Here is a 20,857-nt window from a genome sequence, read left to right on the forward strand (position 1 = left end):
GGCCTTTCACTTTGTGGGACAGTACCCAACCAACTGAACCACACCAATCAGAGCCAGGGATGTTTGGATGATTAAAATGTTAATATTTTAATGCACTTATGGCAATGAATGACATGTAATAATTGCTTAGTAAATGATTCTATTACTACTATTGTTGCTACTATAACTTCACCATGATCAACGCCACCAACACCGACACCAACACCACTATCACTTCTCTTTCTCTTTCTCCTCCTCTCTTCCTTCACCCACCGTTTAGATGTTGATGGTCCCTACAGTTCTTTTCTCAGCTATCTTATCTCCTCTGAGTGCTCTCCATGGGGAGTCATATCTATTATCAGGTCTTCACATCAGCAGATATATTTTTATGCCTCTTCAATCTTTATATCCAACCACTCACCTGTCTGGATTTCAGACTAGTATATATAACCACCTATTGGATCACTTCTTTTTGATGTTAAAATAAAATATGTCTAAAATGTTAGTATCTAATGTTAGTGATTTTACTTAAAATATGATTTGAAATTCATTTCCTATTAGATCAGGAACCATCCAAGCCAGAAATCTCAACTTGATTTTTTTCTCTTTTTCCCTCTTCTAATTGCCGTATTATTAAGAAGAGATTTTACTATATGCAACAAAGGCTGCAAGTGGAAATGGCTTCAATATGATCATTTATTTTGTTTTATTTATATCCTCTGAGACTGAGACTCTTGTAGTTCACTGATATTTCTCCCTAAAATGGAGATTTCAAGAGAGCAGATGGAGTTCCAGCAACCACACCTATACTTTGGCAGCAGTTAAAAGGAAGAAAAAAGAAGTATTATTTTTAAATGAACATCCTTCTTGTTATAGGTAGGGGCATGGAATAATTTCTCTAACATGCTATTACCCAGGATGTAGTCATATGGTTTCATGTAAATACAAAGAAGTCTGGGAAATGACATGTCTATTCTGGATAGCCAGTTTCTCATCTAAAAATCAATCTAGATAATAAAGAAAATAAAGAATTATATTTTCTGTTTTTAAAAAATTTCAGCTTTGTTAATGTGTAATTGATAAAAAATTACAAGATATTTTAAGTGTACATTGTGTGGATTAATACATGTATATATTGTGAAAAGATTCCCCTCACCTAGTTAATTAGCAAATTCATCACCTCAATTATTTGTCTTTTCCGTGATTCGATGAGTATTCTCTAATATCTGTTATTTTATAAATAATTTTAATAATTTCCTATATTTTTCTCTTCCCCATCGCCATTACACTGCCCTACTTTAATCTCATCATTCCAGAAATATAAATGCTATGAAACTTGGTCTCTATGTTGCTGATGATGCCAACTTTCCAGACATATACTTTATCACCCCAAAATTTAACATCTCAGCCCAAAACTCTTTATTAACTTTTCACACTACAATCTCTGAATTTTTTTTTGTTAGAAAGGGTGAAAATTATACTCTGTAATGCAGATAAACTTAATTACACAAACATAGTTCCAAACAGTTTTTGTATCTTATTATCCATGCATATCAAGTTATTTGCAATCTATTGCTGTTCATTTGTTTCTCTTTGTGGGTGTGTACATGCTGTTTCTTTTGCATGGAGTATTCCTTTTCCCTTTTAATCTAATGAATATAAATATGTCCTTCAAGATCCAGCTCCAACATTATTCTCCTACTAAGGTTGTTTTTGTTAAAGTGGGATGAGTGCCCACTTGTAACTTCACACCCTGATAGAGCACTGTTTTCTGTATACGTTTTGTATCATACATTCTAGTGTAGAATTTATTCTCTTGTATTATAAGTAGAATTTTATATTATCTGTCTTTCCTCTTAGACTGTGGGACATTGTTGGGCTTATTTGTTTATCTTTAGCATAAGTACAAAATTATAGGTAGTAAGGTTTTTTTGAATTGCTAAATATGTGAAGTTATACATACTAGTTATTATATATAATAATAAATATATTATATATTATATATTATATATAATAAATATATTATATATTATATATTATATATAATAATTATAATAATGCATGTTAGTTTTTGCCTGTTGAGTACATGGATGGAACTGGAGAGTATTATGCTAAGTGAAATAAGCCAGGCAGTGAAAGACAAATCCCATACAATCTCACCTATAAGTGGAACCTAATCAACAAAACAAATGAGCAAAATAGAACCAGAGACGTGGAAATAAAGAACAAATTGACAAGCATTAATGTATTTTTAAATCTCTTAGTCTCTGCATTTCTTATTCCATGCTCAGTTTTATCTCATCCATTACATCTCTAAGGTATAATTGCTAGAAACTCAAGTTGACATCAGAAATTTTTACTCCCAGCATGTGACTAGAGGGGAGGAAGGAAGGGGGATTACAGGGGAAAGAAGGAAAGGGTCAAGTCAAGAAACATTTATAAAGGACCCATGGACAAAGACGAGGTGGGGGGTGGAGGATTGAATGTGGGAAGTGGCAGGTGGGTAAGGCAGGGGAGAGTAATGGGGGGGAAATAGAAACAACTCTTACTGAACAATAAAAAAATTAATTGAAATAATTGAAAAAAGAATATATGTTATAACTAAAAGGGAAAATAACTACTGTATTTTTCCATGTAGAATATGCACTTTTTTGCCCAAACTTCTTAGAGAGAACTAGGGATGAGCATTATACATGGGTAGTAACTAATTCTGTATCTATATAAATGTTCTTAATTCTTTTATTTATGATTATGTGTTAAAAGTGTAACTTCAGAAAGCAACAATGACATTCATACACAAAATAATACCTTGGGATATGATAATTGGTTTTGTTAAACTATGATTAACTTCCAACAAAAGCAGTTTCAGCCAACAATTCAACGAAATGAAACAAAGAGTAATGTATTGTTATCCACAGAGTAGGATAGATGATGCCAATTGTTATCCACTTGATAAGATAGATGATGCTGAAAAATTGAGTTAAAAAATTAAAACAAAAGATTTTTTTCCTAAAAGATTGGGCCAAAACCATGGGTGTGTATTTTACATGGCAGAATATGGTAACTCTACCTATCAATGTTTCAAGCAATAAAAACACTAAACTTTGTAAAACTATTTATCTAAATCTATACTGGAAGAATATGATTAAAATACATTTTACTAAATAATTGCCTTGTGTTTAAAAATTTTTTGTTCTTTAAATAAAAACATTCCTGATGAGTTTGAAGAATTCCATTGTCATAAAATGTAAATTGTTCTAGTACAAAAGAGTTTTCAGGGGAGTGGGCATTTCCCAGGAATCCTGTGTAGTTCTCTGATGCAGAAATCTACTACCTGTCATCCTACTGATTGAGTGCGCTCTTTTCCAAAATCAACTCTCTAACTTAATAAGCTGTCTCATAGATTAAAAAATACATTAATGCTTGAGATGTATCTGGGAATCCTGTCATTCACAATATGTTTTATTTCATGGTTATATATCTGTGGGTTTTTTTTTTTTCATTTTACAAATCAGACTGTTGTTTTACAATATTGAGAATATTTTTATTTATGTTTTCAGTAAAATATTCCTTAGTATATGAGAAAAAGTAGATTGAATAGTTTCTCACTTCAATCATTTTGTTCTGGAATATCAGTTAAGGTACCAAATTTTCATCAATCTATCATGATGAATAAGAAAATTATTCCACAGACATCACAGAACTAATCACAAGAATCTTTTAGTCTCTGCATTTCATATTCCATGTTCAGTTTTTTCTCATCCGTTATGTCTCTAAGGTATAATTGCTAGAAACTCAAGTTGACATCAGGAATTTTTACTCCCAGCATGTGTCTTTATTTTGACATTCATCAAAAAACTTTGTCACTATACATCTGTAAGTACACGTATGTCTTTAGGTATGAGTGTTAATTTGACATAAAGAAAAAGTTGTTTATCTATCCCTTGATAGCAACTTGTGTTTAAGTTTGATATCTGCAGCCAAAAAAATATATAATGATTTGTTGACTGACAATTAGTTAAATAGATTATCAAGTACTGTACACAAGCAGAAATATAAACAACTTAAAAATCAGTTGTTATAATGATCTAAACTTCAGAGTAACTATTTTCCTTCTGAGTTGTAAAAATGTCCTAAGAATAGACTTATACTGTAATAACTAAAAATGGCAAATGAAACAATGTAGAAGCAGTCTTTGCAGTTATTTGAAGGTCAAGACAAATTTTAATAGTGTATAATATGATACTTGTCTAGCAACTTTAGCATAGCTACATTGAAAGCACGGGTAGAATGACAGAAAGTCAGAATTCTTATAGGGTAACGGAGATGTCACTAAAAATGTAAAGTATGAAGTTTGTTTCCTTAGGGACAATTCATACAGTATTATAGTTCCACCCTGTGCTTTTTCGTTCTTTTTTTTCCTTTTTAAAATATATCCAAAAAAAAGACAGGCAAGCATGTCATCTAGACCATGGCTGCTTAAAATATTGGCAGTGAAGGACTATGTTCCTGTTTGGGATTTTGTTTTACTTTTGCATTCTGTTTTGGCCCAATACTTGTGTATAATACAATACAAATGAGTTGTTATAAAAATAAAATAAAAAGACAGTCATACCAGTTAAAACCACCAATGCTTAAAGTTATCATTAGATCCAACAGCATCAAATAGCTGTCTAATTATTATCAATGCTTACTCTTGAGTTATGTACTTGTGCTGTGGACTGGGAACAGGCAGTTTGTGGACGAGTACTGGTCTGAGGACTACAATTTGAGTATCACTGCTTTACCCTATCACCAGTGTAGAACACAAACCCTCTGGCACATACATACTCCAAGTCAATTATTGATGTTCTGCCACAGACTAGGTTAGTTTAAGAGTGTAGATCCAATTTCCAACATCATAATTAAATTTGTTACACTGACCTCACCATGTTATTCCTGATTACCAAATAAGGGTACTAATACTTGTGTTACTAATATTGGTTGGACCTGACCCATCGGAGGGAAAGAAAATGTTGTTTAATTACAGATATTAAATGAAATTTTAAAAGCTCTAAAAAACGTTCTGCTATACCCTCCAAGATTACAGGGTCTGGCAGAAGTAACACCATTGAGCGTGGTTGGTAGGGTACATGAATGTCTCACAAGCGACGGACAGCAATTTGAACATTTCACCTAAAATGTCATATGAATATCAGGTATGTATTTCATACAAGAGACTCCTTGACACACTCTGCCCTCTCAGTCACCACCCAAAGGTTGATGTTTTCTCATGGCATTAGAGGCTTGGCTACATTGTCCCCTTCCTTCACCATACAAATATTTTCTTCAGAGTGATATTGTCATGTTACAAGATTACATATGTTTATGAGTCTGTAATAAAAGATTTTTATGTAATAAAAAGGGCATTATTTGTGCCAGTACCTGTATTTTAAATGGAACTGATCTAATTTATTCCTTGTACAAAAGCTCTGTTACATTTTGAATTAAGAAACATTTTACTCCTGCAGGTAGAATTTTAAGATCACTTACAGCTACCTTATATTTTACTAGGTACTTCAGTGTGATTATATTAAGTTAAACAAAAGTCAGCCTACTTATACAGGAGTTGTATGAAACAGCTTCTCAATAGACTCCTTATTTTAAGCATTACCAGCCAAATTACAGTGTAATTTCTCTTATTTGATCTTTTCCTATCTAAAAACTGCCTTGAGGGTATGTGTTTCACTTTGTTTAATCTGATCAAAGAAAGAGAAGTCCCTGAGTTTTTCAAAGAACTTCCAGATTCAAAGTGGTAAACAATAATCTGTGTATTTTTACTATGCCATGTGGAAAATAATTTAAACTGTTTTTTCTTTTGGAAGAAAGAAAGAAACAAAATGGATGCACATATTGCTTAGCTTTGCAATACAATTATATAACTTCATATTTTGAAGATAAAATATGGTATTTGGAAGAAGAGTACTCGTATTTGCTATGGTTCTGTTATTACCAATCTTAATAATATATTGAGATTGAAAAAATATCATAAAGATTAAATTTTTAAAAATGCACTTTTAGTATGTACTTAGTACTTTTTTGTACATTTTTTAATACTTATAAAGCTATGTAATAAATATGCTAAAAATGCGCTTTCAGATTCTGTTGTTCATAAAGATCAGAACAGGTGTTATTTAAAATGTCAATATTAGTCCATCCCCTGATTTAGTAGGTCTAGGGTCCAGCCCAAGAATCTGCATTTTAACAAGTACCTTAATGATTCTAGTGCAGTAGAACCAGAAATATGTTTTACAAATAAATAAATAAATAAATAAATGAAATTATTTTCAATTTATTTTTAGTACCAGTTTGTTATTGTTATCATAAAATGTAGTTGTCAAACTTTAATGATATGCCAAAAAGTTAGATGTATTAAATTACATTAAAATAAAATTATTTAGGAGCTAATAATAATAAATTTCCCACTATTTAAGACTCCAAGTAAGAGAAATACTTGTGACTCTCTGTTAGTTATTCTAGGTACTTCACTTCTCTTTCTTCTTTACATTTAATTCTCAAATATTATTTTAAGTGTTTAAAACCTCAAACCAACATGTGTGCTACAAATCTTTTTCCCCTATAAATCTGGTCAGTTATTTTATTTAATTTAGTATTTTATCTTATTTTTGGCAAAAAATAAACAAATGAAAAATGAGGATAATTTTCTTTACCCATAATCAGGTAGAATAAAAGAAAACTAGGATGATTTTCATAACCCACACAAGCTATAAACTGATGCACCTGCACACCTCAACTGCTCCTTCCCAGTGCCCTGAGATTTTCTCAAGAGCATGATCTTACTCACTTAATGAACTATATGTTAATTGTTCAGCCATTTCTAGTGACTGACCAGGGGAAAGTCACTAAATGACTGGGAACATATAATGAATTGTCTCACAACCCGATTTTAACTGAAAAGTCTGACCACACTGATTTTTAAGTGAGGAAAAGGGGAGGACATTGGTTCAGTTCAACAGAATTTATTAAGTGTTCATATGTTGGAGAAGACTAACACTAGCCTAGATTACTGTTATTTTGTAAGATAGGAAGAAATGGCATATAATGGACTATCAGCTTGACCTTTGTGCTCCAAAAAAGTTCAACTCCTTGAAAAACTTGTCGTTTGGACTGTCATACCATCCATTTCTAATTTTAGTAAGGAATGTAGGTTAACCAAGCACTTACCATTATGTGGATACGGGTCTCAGTCTAGTGCTATGAGGCATACATGCTCAGGGGTCATCTTCCATAGAAAACCATTTCCTGAGAAATTTATGTACAGTAGAAAGCTTTGCATTCTTCTTGCTTGTTTTGCTTTCTTTGTTTTAATTTTAGTTTGGATTTAAGAAAAATTTAGCCCGTATAAATGTAAACTTTAGAAAGCCACCATTACTGAAGCTCAGTTTTGGAGGAACTTTTCTTTAATGCTTCTCATCAGGACAGAAAAACATCAGTGATGAACTTGAGCATCCGTTTTCTTTCTTTTAATAGAAAATGTTGGCATCAATTTCCAATGGAATGCATTAGCAGCTTCATTCTTGTACTGAAACTGTTTCAAATTAGAAGGGATTTCTAAAAATAAATAAAATGTTTATTTAGGAAAAAACACTTGCTGATTCTGTCTTCAAGAATGTTACATTATAGTGGAAATTTTAACTCATTGCATGAGAAAAGGAGATGTAAAAGTGCTTCCAGAAGAGGTAACTTTGTTTTTCCATAGTTTTAGATACAAGAGGCCTGCCATTAATACTTGAAGCAATGAGAATATCTGGTATGTATTTCATACAAGAGACTCCTTGACACACTCCACCCTCTCAGTCTTCACCCAAAGGTTGATGTTTTCTCATGGTATTAGAGGCTTGGCTACATTGTCCCCCTCCTTCACCACACAAATATTTTCTTCAGAATAAATCAGATGATATACATTCATCTCCATTTTAGGAATGCCCTATGCAAATAATAGTATACATTTTTATAAGCAATGAGTATAAATGTAGATACAATCAACGTTCACAGTAAAAAGTTAAATACATATTTGTATTTTGTATGTTACAATTATTATTATTACTATGTACTCAAATGCATTCTTTTTGGCAACCTTTCTAACTTCTGATCTTTGTTTCCCATGAACATCTATAGTTCTTCTTGGGTTTCATACTACATATTTATAATCTCTTAATCCAAGGACTATGCTCTTCTAACTAATATATCCCTTCCTCTTACCTTCCATTTTATTCTTTATATAGCATACTCGTCTTGATTCACTGCTTCTTAGTGAACAAGAACTGTCTACAGGTTCCTTCTTTGGAGATAGAACTCTCACTCTCAAGTACATATTTGATACATTTATTAATACCTTAAAACTTAGACAAAATTATCATTTAAGATAATAAATCACAACTTTCAATTTTTAAAAGGTCAAGTTGCATTTTTATAACATCTTATCAAATTTTATCCAGACAGTCATTAAAACCACTAAGTAAATTGAATATGAAAACCTTAGCTAAAAAAATAAGGATTCATGGGAACCAGATTATGTTTTATAATATTAAATGGATTAATAATGATGACAATACAGAAATAAAAGAGAGGCATCCAAATAGTATATAAATACAATATTATGCTTGTGAATTGCCTATAATTACTCCTTGTTTTTGCAACATAGATTAGTAGGAACTAAAAAATCATTTGTCAGATGATTAAGTGTAACACTAAATAAATTTAGAAATAATTATCTTTATCAGTAATATTATGACTATGTGAAAACTTTAAATTCTATCCAGAATATTTTAGTTCAGGATGGATAGATGATGATAGATAGCTAGATAGCTAGCTAGCTAGCTAGATAGCTAGATAGATATGCCCCAAAAAGAAGTCAGAGGAAAAAGATAACACTTAATAAGCACTTATTCTGTATAAGGGTTTTTGTTTTTTACGTTGTTCTTTACATTCCTTAATTTACTTAATCTTCTTTAAGCCTAAGAAATAGAAATCATTATGTTGTTTTCATATGTGAAGAAACTGAAGCACAGGGAGCTTGTATGCCTTGCTGGAAGTGGTGTAAGTGATAGAACTAAGAATGAGAACTGGGTACTCTTAACCACTGAGTACATTGCATCTCCCTGAGTGGTTATGGGAATTAATGTGGATTGATAGCACTTGCAGTGCTATTAATTTAAATAATTTTTTTTGCAAAAAAAAGTTTATAGAATTTGGGAAATATTTTGTGTAACTAGTAGATATTGACCATTTTTAATATCATGAATTTTATCATTAAAACAGAATATCAGAGTTAGAAGAATCATGAAAAATAATCTACTCTATTGACTTCATCCATACTGAAAAACTAGAGTTGCTTCCTAGCCAAATTTGCCACTTGCTGAGGCTATTTATATCTTTTGACTACATCCTGGAAGTAAAGAAGTACAATGAAATCTTTGAGGACTGGTTTTAGTTTAGATGATTCTAATTTAGAGTTATCCTTTAACAATTTTTATTCTGTTCCTCACACTCAGTCTTTATGCCCAATATCAAATAATTATGATACAGTTATGATTTCCTTGTAATTTATTAAACTTCAAAGGCATTAAAAATACCCCTCAGATATCACATAACCCACCCAATCTCTTAGGACCTGTTGGATTAGAGCAAATCTGAAAGGAAATTAGACCAAGTTGGTCTAAATTAGTCCTATGATCTAAGGCTGGAGAGACATGGGGTGAAGGACCACCATCTCCCCAGGCAACATGGGATTCTACTAGAATTTGCAAGTTGCTGCAGCTTTGGCAATGGTATGAGTTGAACAGATATTTGACTTGTGATATTCTCAGAAACAAGCTGAGAGGTAACTTTAGCCTTCTAGTACCAAAAGATTAGGGACAAAAATATACCTAAAAATATACCTGTAGCTATTATCTACACACACACGCATAAATAGACACACAACACAACTATTTGTTTAGGATTTTTTAGAGAAATTTAAAGAAACATATGTGTTTTAAAACACTATCAAATACACATTCATGAGTATATGTTTAGAAAGAAAAAAAGAATCCATTAAGGGTTTTACTGAAGGGTGTGAGAGGTACTAATTAATGTAACTTTAAAAGAAAAAAAGATATTAATTTTTACTGACAAAATGGTGTTTAATGATGTTTTCATTGAAATTCTTTGTAAATGAGCACATGCATGGAGTTTGTGCTGGCTAAGCAGTGAGCAATATTTGAAATAGGTTATGTCACTAACCTGAAGACAAACACAACTCTCCCATTCTAACTTACACAGAAACTTGTCTCTGAGGTACAAACAATGATAGAAGACAAAAAATAAAACTCCATTTGGATACACAGCAAGACATAGTGGAGAACCAAACAAAAAAATATTAAATATAGTCCTGAAATATCATAATAATGCTTATGAATACTCTAAAATAAGCATTAATTTTGTATCACAGATTAATAGGACTTCCAAAATTATTCAAATGAATAACATGTATTGGGATAATATATTTCTTCTCCTTACAATATTAAGAATAATTATTTATATCAATAATATTATAACTGTGTGAAAACAGCAATAATATCTGTGAGGCCTTGTAGAAATGATTGGCCTCTTCAGATGTATTCTTACCGCCCCAGCCCCGCCCTGCAAAAAGGAAGATTTTGAACCTTGTAGTCATTCGCAAAAACCTGGTTTTCATCAGAATCATGTGGGGGCATTTCTTAAAATTATAAATTCATACCCTACCTTTAGAGTCTGATGTAATAGATAAGATACGGTCCTCAGAGAACTCTATTTTTATAAGCTACCAAATGATTCTCCTATAGCTAATCAGTAGACTATTATTTAGAACCATGTGTTCAGATGCTCTTCCAGTTTCTAGGAAGCCCAAGTTTCTATAAAGTGTATGAGCTCAACTTTGAATATTATCTCTAGTTGTAAATACAGGGGAGTTCTCTGCACTGCACTACAGTGTGTCACTAGACTATGAACTCCTAGGGAACGTCTCATTCATTCATGTCACCCAGGGTCTAAGATAGTGTCTGGCATTTGGTAAATATCAAGCTAATAAGTATATCAACAAACCGACATAATTGCTTATATTAAGTGTTATCTCTCTCCATACTCCCAAATTAAGAGAAATTTATAAGTAAAACGCTTTATGTAGCAGAAAGTAAATCCTGCCTGGTTTATAAAATGCCGTTTATCTAAAGGATAAGGCAAAATAACAGAGACACATGAGGTCTTAAATGTCCATATGCTAAGTTGAAATTGTTAGCTTAGTTATAACCCAATTTCCCCCTTGCTACTTTTTGTCATTTTTTCCAATCATCTCCCTTTTCAATTAGTGTTTCTCTTTACTATTTTAGAGACATAATATAAGAAATGAATTTATTTGCCACTTTAATGATGAAACATTAAAGTAACTCTGCTAATTGCTCTCTCACCCACCGCAGAAAAAAAATGAAATTGGGTTGGCCTGACTGGTGTGGCTCAGTGGGTTGCCCATTGTCCCACATACCGAAAGGTCGCTGTTTGATTTCTGGCCCGGGCACATGCCTGGGTGGCAGGGCAGGTCCCCGCCCTTTCTGTCTCCCTCCTTTCCCCTCTCTAAAAACAAATAAATAAAGTCTTTTAAAAAGAAATGAAATTGGATTAAAAATATATTTCATTCCTTAGTTTTCATTTTATTAAGTATGGGAATTATAAAATTAACTGTGGAAAGTTTGTAGAGTAGAGCAGAATATGTAGAGATTTCTAAATAACAAATTACATCCTCAAATTAGGTAACCTTATACTCATAGAAACAACTAATAATGACAAACGAATTAAGGATATTCAATAATTTGGGGGTTTGAAATGGTATATGACTGAAGTGACACTATTTTTCTTCTCTGACATGTGATGGTCTGCTCTTCTAAGGAGTTGGGAATGTTTTCTCTAAGATCTTTGGTCCCTCATCCACCATTTTTAAAGTCTCTAAATATCTATATACTTTTGTTTTGTTTTTAATTCTTCTGTAGTTTGTGGAATTTTATCTAACTTAATTCAGGATTTTGTTTTTGAAAAATATCTATTTAGCTAAAAATTCAAACAATCACTGACTCACTTCAGGAACCGATTAGTGGAATCTATGAAGATAAAACATGTTTTTCAAAGGAATGAACAAAATTGATTGGGAGCTAAGAAACATGTCTGTGATTCCTACCTCTTATCTGGCAATTTGTGACTGTGAGCGGCAGCCAACTTGTTTTGTGGAAAGTCTATGTCTGGCTCACTGTGACAGCAGTAGATCTGAGAGAGACCAAATTTTGGTGACATTACAATTCAGCTGACCACAGATGTAATTAGCGTTGAAGGGCTGTGGCTACAGATGGCTGTAGGGATGTAAACCTCATGCAAATGACAGGGCTGCAACTCAGTAGCAAGTCTTCATAATTTTTTTTTAATTTTTCTTCTTTTTTTTTAAATGAAAGTTCTAAACTTAGAAAATTGTTACACCTGGAGATCTGTCATAAATGTCACTAAAATATTAATCAAGGACCAAAAGAGCATAACAACTTCTGATTTTGTTGTATTGTGCAAAGATCTCATCTCTTAAATTTTAGAAACATAATCCAAAAGTTGAATTTATAAACTGAGCAATAAAATCTGTGCACCTATAATATTCCTGTGTTTTCCTGATTTATCTTACAGAGCAGATATCAATGCGTTCTTAGTAGAAACACTTAAATTTGATTAAAATAGGATATTTATATAATAACAAAAATTTTAAACAAAAACAATTCAGACTTATTATAGAAAACTAAAAATACAGAAAATAACAATGAAATTAAAAATTATTTAACACTCAGAAAAATAAATTGGCTCTTAGCAGTGCTGGGTTAAAACCCTTTTAATTTTTATTTTAGTCTTTAGAAATTAAGGAATTCCACATATTAGGAAGAGATATGTAAACTACTCAAGATCAATACTTTTAAAATTCTTATAATATTTTCAAATAATTTATTGAAATCCAAAAAGAGAATTTAATAGCCAAATGCTTTCTGCATTTATAAAAACTTAAAATCAGTAAGGCCACAATTTATGTAAGCTTTGGTGAAAAATTCTATGACATGGGGAAATTTTTCCATATGTTTCCTATAAGTTTTAAATTGGAACTAAGTACATCTTTAACACTAAGTTTTTTTAATGTTAAAAATATCCGTAGTTGTTTATCTAAGACAGCAATTTTCAATCTTTTTCATTTCATGACACATATAAACTAATTACTAAAACTCGGCAACACACTAAAAATTATATATTTTGATGATCTGACAAAAATAGGTATAATTTGATTCATTCACACTAGGTAGTTATTGTGTTGGCTGATGTAATTTTTTTTTTTTTTTTTTTTGACAATGTAAGGGAAAAGAGGTCAATGCCTCTAAGGTTTGGAATGTATTTTTGTTTATACAAAGCAAATACATTTACTATTAAGACTTTCTATGTGCTTTATTTTGTTACTTTCTTTTGCATCTGTCAAGTATTTTATACATTTATGCAGCCCAAAATCATCAATGTGTTTGGGTAGCAAAAAAATTCACATTCATTATATCAAAGGGAAGAAGAGCAGCATGAAAGTTCTAAATATTCTTAGATGCTAACAATTTCAAGAATGCAATAGGAAAGTGGTGTTCTGCTGTGTTCATTCAAAGAATGCAAATGAATTGTGATGTATTTTATAAAATAAACAAGTCTTATATTTTTAACTCTTACTTGACTAAAAAATATCCAGAAACTTATTGTTCTTCAGCAGAGTAATGTTAAACTGAGATTACTTTTAGTGCACATTAAACATTGCAAAGGTTAATAAATGTCACATTACAATAGATCAGTCAATATTTAAGCCTCTTCTAAGGCAAAGTTCATGTGCTCTACAGGAAGGAAAAACACTTCATAAATATTTTAATTATTTCAGAACCGGAATAAAGTTGTATTGAATGACCTGTACACCATGCAAATTATTTTATTTTTTATGTAGCGTCTGAGATCAGTACAGACTTCTGAGAACATTCAGCATTTTAAAAACAGCGAATCTATAATCAACAAACAAAACTTTGTGTTTGAATTTCTAATTAGTTTTATAAAATGTTTTTTAAATTGAGGAATAAAGTGAACAATTTTCTTTCTGGAAACTTGGGACACTTCTTCCTTACTTGCATAGATTGCCCTGTGCTGCCAATAGCAGTAATTGAAAGAAGTGAAACAGCAGCAGCAGAAAATTAGAATATACACTTTGTTCTGGTAGTTTTCCCACAAACTCACTCATCTGGCAGAAGAGCGGCCAGTGCAAGGGAGACTTTGCCTTCTCGCTCCTACTTTCCAATCACCAGAAGCTGACTAGGCATTTTGAAGTTTACCACCCAGAAACACAAGGCTTTGCTCTCCTCCTAATTGGATTATTGACCCTGGTGGCCTTGAAATAGAGAATGGCACTAGTTAAGATAAATAGAACGGAGAAAGAACCAAACGGAAGCATAACAGAAGTAAGCCAAAGAATGTCAATTTCCCTGAGACCCCCAAATTAGAGAGGAGAGCAGGTTAGTGGTCCAGCCATGGTTGATTGACTGAGGAGATAAGTCACCCTGGGAATTTGAGAAAAGGAATTTAAGTGCTATTAGGTTAAACAAAGGCTTTAGGTTAAAAACTTTATGTAAAAGTTGGTTGTTTGTTTTCAGACCAATAAAAAAAAAATGTCTTTGACTCCCAAGAACCATTAACTCTGTACTTGTCAACCCATACATACTTTACACAACCCATTAAGAGTTTTCCAAAGCGAAACTGGAAACAAGTTATTTCATCTTCAAGCTACCATCAAGTTTCTTCACTCATTTTAACCTTTTAATTAATTATTCCCATTTAATGAATTATTCTTACCCAGAAATCTACCACAGAAACATAGAGGGTGCTCCCTATATAGCCTTAAACTACATAACACAGCTCGAGGTTGGGTTGGTAGAATTTTGTTTTAAATCAGATATTCTAAGCCAGCAGGGTCTTTGTAATATGGTGCTCAAGCCAAAGGAGAGGCCACGCTACCTCCACTTGCACTACTGCCCATCACAGAAGTTCATATCAAAAGCTCAGAGTGAGGAAAAAAATAATGGTTCTTTGAAAAAATATCTTCAATGTGCTTATTTTCTCCATATTTGAAGCAACCAAAATTAAAGTTCATTAAAATCTAAACAGAGGATGAATGGGAAAATCCTTGAGGGGAGCATGGAATTAGTAAAGAAAATCTGAGAGGTAATGATGTTATTTAATTCCTTCACAGTTGGTGCAAGGGGAGGCACATGTTCCAGACAGATGAAGTGACTTCCAAAGATACCCAGTTAGTCAATGACAGAGCTAAGATAAGAGCATAGAATCACGTGATCCAGTGGGAATGCTTGACTGCAATGCTGCATATGTAGCAGAATTCAGCCTTTTGTGATTTTGTGATTTATTTAATGTATTAGTATGAGAATCCTTTCCTTACTATATGTAGTATATTACGTTCCTATGACTGCTGTAACAAATCGCTAAAACTGAGATTTAGCAAATTACCATTATGGAAGTCTGAAGTACAAAATGGGTTTTAAAATGCTAAATTCAAGTTATCAGCAAAGCTGCATTCTTTCTAGAGCCTTTTAGCAGGAGGTTCATTCATGGAACTCTTGCTATTTTACTGCAAATAGGGTTGCTAACACTTTCCTCCAGAGCACCATATTTGGCATAGTCAAAGTACAAATAGTTGCCGTTTTTGTATCCTAAAATGTTAATAAATGGATTCCTACAGATACTATCATTTTAAGACATTCAAATTTGGAAAAAAGTATCTTCCAAATCCTAAGTAAGAGGATATTCTATACTTTCCATAATAGTAAAAATAAAATGAACATTTTCATGTTTTCCAAGACTCTCAAATTATGCAAATATTTTATATATAAACATGCAGCATAACTTAGTATTATTTTATCAGCATTTGAAAGTTAGAACTTCTAATAGCAGTAACACTGAATGGGAAATGTAATAATAAAGTTTTTCTATACAAACCAGTTCAATGTTAGCATAAAGGTTTCTTTAGAAATACTTTGGTTCCGGTCAAAGGATGGTACTCTGAATCATATGCAAACAATTGACACCTGAATTCACTTTTCTCCCAGTATAATATGCTGTCAGACCAGAAACCAAACCTAATTAATTTTATTTTCTGTGCTTCAAGGCCATGTATTGTATTAGTATTGTTCTGGAATACTAAGCAATTAAGAGGGAAAGAAAACAAATGATTCAGAACAGTAAGGTGGGGAAGATGGGGAGTTAGTTGATGGTAAGACTACAAATAGAAGTATATTATAGCTAATATACAACTCGATAGAGCCTTTTAATTTATGATTTTCTTAACATTTTCTTTTCTATAGTTTACTTTATTGTAGGATTACAATGTATACTACATATAAGAAAAAATGTATTAATTGACTGTTCATGTTATTGGTAAGGCTTCTGGTCAACAGTAAGCTATTAGTAGTTAAATATGGAGTAACTATTGAGACAGATTTGTTTGTTTTGTTTTTAACCACTTTTTCCTGCTTTGTATCTTAAAAGTTCTATGACACACAAAAGCATTCAATAAATATTATCTGCTTCAGTCAGTTGCAGGTGTGCAATAACAAAATACCACAGACTGTGTGGCTTAAACAACAGAAATTTGTTTCATTACAGCTTTAGAGGCTCCCGCCTGAGAACAGGGTGCCAGCATGATCATGTTCTGCTGAGCGCTCTCTTCCTGACTTGCAGGTGGGAGTTCTTTAGTGGGTGCTCACATGACCTTTCCTGGGTGTGCACACACGAAGAAAGATCTCTCTCCCTCTTTCTCTCTCTCTTCCTCTTCTTATAAAGCCAGGGATCTTATCATATTAGGATCCCACCCTTACTACTTCATTTAACCTTGATTACCTCCTAAAAGTCCTATCTTTAAGTTGAGTCACATAGAGGGTTAGGACTTCAACATATGGATTTGGGGTGAGAATTAAGTTCACATCTTTTTGCCCATGACCCCCAAATTCATGTTTCTCTCACTTACAAAATACACTCATTCTATTTTAACAGTCATTCCAGGATCAACTCTAAAGACTTGTTTAAATCTAAATCAGATATGAGAGACTTGAGTAATGGTTCATCTTGAAGCAAAATTCCTCTCCATTTACAAACCTCTGAAAAAAGACAAGTTATTATTTCCAAAGTACAGTGATGGGACCAACATATATTGGACATTTCCAGTTCAAAAGGGAGAGGTTGGAAGAAAGAGAGAAGTGACAGATCCCAAGCAAGTCCAAAATCTAGCAAAGCAAATTCCATCAGATATTAAAGATCAAAAATGACCCTCTTTGGTTTGATGTTCTGCCTTCCAGGTCCACTGTGGTGAGCATCACCTCCATGGCTCTAAGTGAGGGTCTTCCTTCTATAGTTCTTCAAAGTTGGGATCCATCATCCATGCAGAGGACATCTGGCCCATTGAAACCAAGGAGGTGGCCCTGTTGATATTGAATCAACTTTAGGGTCATTTTTCCCTCTTCTTAAAAACTAAAGATGTTGGCAACTGACTAGCTGTCATCCTTTCCTTTCAAATGCTAGAAGTTATACATCCTTCCTTCAATAGTACTGTCTCTATCCACCTCAGTTCAAATTGGCAGTGTTTCCGCATATATAATACCATAGGCTCCTTATCAAGTGATAGTCCAACCACACTGTATTTTCTTAACAACATGCTTTCTTATTTTTTGCAATAAGGATAGACTGAGAAATTTTCAAATATTTAATTTTGGTTCATTTTTGCTTAATAATTCCTTCTCAATTCATTTCTCTCCTTTCATCTTTTACTATGAGAAGACGGGAAAATACTTTGATAGAAACATCCTCAGCTAAATATCAATTTTAACACTCTCAAGTTCTATCTTCCATAACACTCTAAAGTTCTATCTTAAAAAAACTACAACTACAACACAATTCAGACACTTTCTTTGTCACTTTATAGCAAGAATCCACCTTTCCTCCAGTTTCTAATGGCATGCTCCTCATTTTTGTCTGAGATCTCACTAGAATAGCCCTTAATACACATATTTCCAGCATGCAAATCAAATTCTTCTAGCCTCCACACAGTACCAAAGCTGCCTCCACATTTTTAGGTTTTAGTTAGAGCAGCACCCTAATCTTCAAGTACCAAAATCTAACTTAGTATACTTGGGTTGTCATCTCAAGATATGTTAGACTGAGTGGGTTAAACAACAGAAATTTATTTTTCTACACACCTGGAGACTGAAAATTCAAGGCCAAGTTCAAATATGGTCACATTGTAGTAAGAGCTCTTTTTCTTGATTGAAAACAGTTGCCTAATTTTATTTTTCTGCACATATCTGTCCAATTTTTCCAACACCATTTATCTTTAAACCATTGTATGTACTTGCTTCCTCTGTCAAATATTAATTGACCATAAAGGTGTAGGTTTATTTCTGGGCTCTCTATTCTGTTCCACTCATCTATGTGTCTGTTTTTATGCCAATACCATGCCGTTTTGATTACTATGACCTTATAGTATAGTTTGAGAGTAGGTAGCATGATTCCTCCAACTTTGTTCTTTATTCTCAAGATCACTGTTGCTATTCAGGGTCTTTTTGGTTCCTTATAAATTTTTGAAATATTTGTTCTAGTTCTGTGAAATATGTTATTGGTATCTTGATAGGAATTGCATTGAATCTATAGATTGCTTTGGGTAGTATGAACATTTTAATGATGTTAATTCTTCCTATCCATGAACATGGTATGTGCTTCCACTTATTTATATCTTCTTCAATTTCTTTCTTCCAGGTCTTTATAATTTTCCATGTACAGTTTTTTTACATAATAGGTTAGATTTATTCCTTGCTATCTTATTCTTTTTGAAGCAATTGTGAATGGGACTGTTTTCTTTATTTTCCTTTATGATAGTTCATAATTGGTATATAAAAATACAACTGATTTCCAGATATTAATTTTGTATCCTGCTACTTTACTGAATTCATTTGTCAGTTCTAGTAGTTTCTTGTTGGACTCTTTAGGGTTCTCTGGACCACCATCTTATGCCACACACACGAATAAATTCAAAATGGATCAAAGACTTAAATGTTAGACACCAAACCATAAGAATCCTAGAAGAAAACATAGGCAGAAAAATCTTGGACATTTCTTGAGCAATATTTTATCTGATATATCTCCTCAGGCAAGGAAAACAAAAGAAAGAAATAAACAAATGGGACTACATCAAACTAAAAAGTTTTTGCGCAGCTAAGAAAACCATCAACAAAATGAAAAGACAACCCACTGTATGGGGGAACATATTTGCTGATACATCTGATAAGGGGTTAAAATCCAAAATTTGTAGTAAGAAATTATAAAATGCAAGGCCAAAAACAAGCAATCCAATTAAAAAAGGGGCAAAGATGTGAAGAGACAGTTCTCCAAAGAGGACATACAGATGGCCAATAGACATATGAAAAGATGCTCAACATCACAAATCATCAGAGAAATGCAAATTAAAATCACAATGAGATACTATCTCACATCTATTAGAATGGCTATCATCAATAAATCAATGAACAAGTGCGGGTGAGGATGTGGAGAAAAGGAAATCCTAGTAGAGAATTTGTGAGAATGCAGACTGGTGCAGCCACCATGGAAAGCAGTATGGAGATGCCTCAAAAAATTCAAAATGGAACTGCCTTATGACCCAGTGATTCCACTTCTGGGAATATATCCAAAGAAACCCAAAATACTAATTCAAAAGAACATAAGCACCTCTATGTTCATTGTAACATTATTCACAATCACCAAGATATGGAAGCAGCTCAACTGTCCATCAGTAGATGAGTGGATAAAACAACTCTGGGACATTTACACAATGGAACACCACTTGGCTGTAGAAAAAGAAGAAAAATTTTGCCCTTTGTGACAGCCTGGGGACCTGGACAACATTATGCTGAGTGAAATAAGCCACTCAGAGAAAGAAATATACCATATAATTTTATTCATATGCGGAATCTAATGAACAAACTGAACTACCAAGGAAAACAGAGACAGACTCATAGATAGCAGGCTGACAGCTCTTGGTGGGGGAGGGGTATTAGAGGGTGGAGGGTTTGAGCAAAAAAGGAAAAAGGACTCATGAACATGGATAACAGTGGGGTGATTGTGGTAGGGATTGGGATTTAATGGGGATAAATGGTAATGGAAAAATACAATAAAATAAATTTAAAAAAATAAAGCAACTGGGCAAACAAAGCAAAAGAAGACAGTTACTTTCTTGCTGTGTTCACCTGATCTTTTCTCAGTATGTGAGTGAAAAGAGAAACCTCTCTCTTTTTCATTCTATAAGGCTTCTTATACCATCAGATTTGTATTCCCAACCCCTCATGATCTCATTTACTCTTAATTACTGCCTAAAAACTCAATCTCCAAATAGAGTCACACTGGGGGACAGGGCTTCAAGGTTAAATTCTGAGGGGGTGCAATTCAGTCCAGCACATTCTGGCCCCGTGGCTCTTTTAGCACTTTGTACTTTTCTTCACTTAGGGTGCCTTTGACAGACTTCGTCAGATAATTACAGAAGTAAATAAAAGAAACTTTTTAACTCTGGCCGACAGTATTTCTATTAAAGCATTTTTAACAATTGGGGTTTTTGAAAAGTTTCTTATGCAACTAGACTTCAAAGGAGTAAAATAAAACCAAAAATCTACACAAAAGAGATACATGCATTATTTCCTCTTTATCAATGACTTCAAAAGCA

Source organism: Pteronotus mesoamericanus, unplaced genomic scaffold (genome assembly GCF_021234165.1).
Source record: "Pteronotus mesoamericanus isolate MK-2021 breed Mesoamerican mustached bat unplaced genomic scaffold, CSHL_Meso_final contig_82, whole genome shotgun sequence".
In the NCBI taxonomy this organism is placed as follows: domain Eukaryota; kingdom Metazoa; phylum Chordata; class Mammalia; order Chiroptera; family Mormoopidae; genus Pteronotus; species Pteronotus mesoamericanus.